The sequence below is a fragment of the Bidens hawaiensis genome, unplaced genomic scaffold (genome assembly GCF_021521415.1).
Source record: "Bidens hawaiensis isolate Kalapana, Puna unplaced genomic scaffold, B.hawaiensis_p1.1 tig00001721_1, whole genome shotgun sequence".
Lineage (NCBI taxonomy): Eukaryota > Viridiplantae > Streptophyta > Magnoliopsida > Asterales > Asteraceae > Bidens > Bidens hawaiensis.
The window spans coordinates 1,384,724-1,389,229 of record NW_027491098.1 but is presented as its reverse complement, the minus strand read 5'-3'; positions in this window follow the sequence as shown (position 1 = coordinate 1,389,229).

Genomic DNA, 4,506 nt, shown 5'->3' with positions numbered 1-4,506 from the left:
TATAAAATCAAATAATAAAGCCCAAATAACAATAGAATTAAATTGAGCCCGTACTCCTGCGTCACATAACTCGTTTAATCTCTAACGTTATTTCCTCGATCGACAAGTTAATCCAGTAACACTAAAATAACCAACATCTTGTGGGTTCAACGAGATACTTGATAAGTGAGGTTTCCTCTTGCCACTCTCAAAACACAACACACAAATATCTTGCACGTTGTCTAAGTCAACTTGGCTACACCTAGGGTGTAGACAAGCTCAAAGTTCATTGCATATTTTGAGACTGAATCACTAAAACTTGAAATAAGTCGAAGTTAAATAAGCTTGGGCTCAAACACAAGCCTAAGATGAGCCCATTTAATAAATAAAACCCAAACTTTACACATGAAACTTGAATAGGCTGACAAATCTATTTTTATTATAAATATAATAATTATTATTCTATATGATGAAATTAATAGTTATTGTATATATATACAAGTGTCTATACATATAGTAGCTTGAAATCTGTGTACTATACGTGTAATTAATTACAATAAAATATTTAATAAATAAACAAAATACAGTTTAACAAAATACTTAGACCATGTGTTATGATTCATTCCCCTAATTTTCATCATTCGTCATGTCTGTGCCACCTCAGTATTACCTCGGCTTTTCATCCATCATTCAACATCACCACTAATCTTTTGTTATAGTTCATTCTCATCATTCTCCACCATTATATTATTCAATAAAATAAAGAAACGAAAAAGGAAAGAAAAAAAATCTCATTGGATGGCCCTCCCGCCATCCTTCAAAGGATGAACATAACCACGGTCATTCGCATCATGTCATGCATTGTCAATTAGGACCCTTTCCCTTGCTTAAATGTAGGGGTGTCAATCGTGTCAGGTTGGCATGTTGAGATTTTTCAACCCTAACCCAACCCATATATTTATTCGTGGGTGTCGATCATTTTAATTGATGTCGTGTTCGGGTGGTGTTTCAGATCAACCCATTTTTATGTTCATTTATGAATATGATTTATACCTAGTGACATACTAATAATTTTAACAATCAATTACTCTTATTCATATAAAACATTTAAGTAATTTGTGATAAATAAAATTATTTTTATGTGTTTACCTCTCATTCTTAATTAAAAAACTTGGTTTTTACATATTTAGCTCAAATAAGAATAAACGAATGAAAATAATCTATGAATAGACAATTAAAAATAATAAAAATATGAAATAAAAATGCTGGAAATGAGGGTAGATAAAAGTCTTTTTATAAAGAAATAAGTTTTACTTTCAAATGTTAACAAATGCACGAAAAATAAAAATATAAGTTTTCAAGTTTAACATTTAACACTTATTATCTATAAAATAAAAAAAAACGGGTCGTATTAGCCGACCAAAAACCTATATTTTTCGTGTCGGGTTCAGGTCGTATTTTGAGTCGTGTCAGGAATTGACACCTCTACTCAAATGAGTCATACCCCATGGCCTTAACATATATTGTTAATACAAAACCATCATACTGTACGGTTTACAACAATTTAAAAATAAACAATTTGTTATTTAATTGAAATTATTTGTATGTGTTTAGAGATGGCAGTGAAACACGAACCCGATGGAGAAACCCAAAATCCGACATAATTAAGACGGGTAATACCCCACCCATTAGGGTTTGTGAGTAGTTTTGAAATTTTTCGTGGGTTTGGGGCGGGTTTGGGATTTGTAATAAAGATATTGGTTTTAAATACTCTCAACTTTGACCCATTGGAAGATATCATTCCCAACTTACGAAATGTTCTCCAACACTTCCAACTATTAACATATATTCTTTTGGCACTCCCGGGTAACGAGACACTAACTTCGTTAGTGTTTGGGAGGTAAAAAATGTCATTTTTCAAATTTTAAGGATTAAAAACAAAATTTTTCTACTTATATATTGCAACATCCCTCTCATCCCAACCACCACCTCTCTTCCCTGCCGACAACCACCACTGCCACAAAAAGTTACCAACCGCCACCGCCTTTGACATCTGTCTCGGATTTTAGGGCCAGGCTGTTCGGGTTTATTGTTAGGAAACAATGGCCTGTTAACCGACCTATCGGGTTGTTAAAGTTTGGACTATTCGGGTTTTGATTTTTGAGTATTCTCTAGTTCGGGTCATATCCTAATTGAACAAAAGTTATCTACTTGTGCACAAATTTCCCAACCAAAAACCATTCAAATCATGAGAAACCGAATCAACATAAAATCGAATCGAATCAACTTATGTGCTCCCATCAGCAAACACAAAGCTATGCCACTACAAAAACTCCTCAATCCTATCCAACTCTTCAATAACCGACTTCGCATTCCGAATATCATAATGATTATGCGGAATCACCGAGTAATTCTTCCGGAACGGTACATAAAACAGGGCAATAGGCGGGCAACGACCCTCCTTAATCTCATCATTAATCATCTCCACCTCATCCTTATCAACCCAGCTCGAGTCCCACCCGGTTATCATAAAAAACGGTGGAGCAGCCGCCCACAACTCCTTCAAATCCTCCTCTTTCTAGTTCTATTGGTCGGGTGGGAAATTGTACAGGTCCCGATGTTATCGACGTCGCTAATTTCCTGTGACTCTTCGAGTTTCTTGAACTCGTCGGATTCGAGGATTTGGGTTACTTTTTTGAAGTAGGCTTCGAGGGAGTCGCCGAGTGGCTCGATGTCGAATATTCCGATTCGGGTTGAGGTGGGTTGGTTTGGGGGTTCGGTTGTGGTGGTGGTGGTTTGTGGGTTTGGTGATCGGGGGTTATTTGGTGTCGGATAATGAGTCGTTTTCTTCTCCGAGGTATATGTCCAAGCGGTGGTGGTTGGTAGCTGTCTGTGGCGGTGGTGGTTGTCGTCAGGGAAGATAGGTGGTGGTTGGGAGGAGAAGGGTGTTTTAATATATAATTAATAACATTTTGTTTTTAATTCTCAGACTTTGAAAAATGACATTTTTTACCCTAAACACTAACGAAATTAGTGTCTCGTTACCCCGGGAGTGCCAAAATAAAATATGTTAAAGGTTGAGAGTGTTGAAGAACATTTCGTAAGTTGGGAGTGATATCTACTAGTGGGTCAAAGTTGATAGTATTTAAAACCAATATCCCTTTGTAATATACCCGATTAATCGACCCAATTACCTGATAACATTGACCCAATTACCCGATTATATACAATATATACCCGACATAATTTGTTCTATATTTATAACTAGTATACTCTAAATATTTTAACCTGCATTATTTGTAGAAACTTGTTTATGACAATTATTTGAAACAATTTATTTTTGTAGTAATCATTATTTTGTAATCTATTAGTTATATTTTGTCAAAACTCGAAATAAACGCGACAGGTTTTGGGACGGGTATATGCAGCAGGGGTTTTGACAAAACCCGATGTGAAAACCCGAAACTCGACGAGTAATTAACCTATTAAAACCTGATATGTTTGGGATGAGCTTTTATAACGGGTATGTGTTTGGAAATACCTAAATCCGACCCATTGTCTACCCTATATGTATTTCCTTGAGAGACTACACGAGTTTTCTAAAAAAATCATAACATAAAAACAATATATATATATATATATATATATATATATATATATATAATGTCAATATAACGAACTTTGTTAAATTTTAAAGATAAGGAAACCCAAATAAGTGCGATGTTTTAATTTTTAAATTTCTGATATAACTTGAACCTTATTACTAACTAGTATTTCTACTCGCGCGTTTTAGTGGAACGGTTTAAATTCATTATATGTTCAAAAGCTACCGAGCGCTACGGCGAAAAGTCGGTCAGTACGGTTTGATTCGCCAAGGAAAAAAATTTGTGATAAAAGTTTCATTATCAAAGTTGATGGATAAAAAATAAATATATGAAACTAAGTTTATGAGCCAAAAAATAAACATGTGAAACTTTGTGGCAAAAGACTAAATAAACCAGAGTTTCTAAATAAAGTAAGGGGTTGAAAATTACATATACATAAGTTCTAGGCCAAAAGTCTAATGAAATAAAGTTCAACGGCCAAAAGGTAAACTACGAAATTGTTATGGTAAACGTATGAAAAAGAAACTTTATAAGTTGTCTTTTATAATATATATATATATATATATATATATATATATATATATATATATATAAACCATTATTGAATTGAATCCTTTATCTATATATATATATATAGATAAAGGATCCAATACAATAATGGTTTATCATAGAATACGTATGCGACTCGTATACCCGTCGATCTTCAATTTAACGCGATGACAGTTTTGTAATTTTCGTCAAATCTGATCCACTGCTCCCATCGATTCCGTCCACCTTCATCGTCACCATTCAGCAATCTTCATCGTACAACGATTTCGTCCATTGTCGAAGCCACCATCCACAATCATCATACATCGTCGTCTATTATTTGTTCACAGGTTTGTTAATATTTTGATAAAATTGAAATTGAAATTGAAATTGA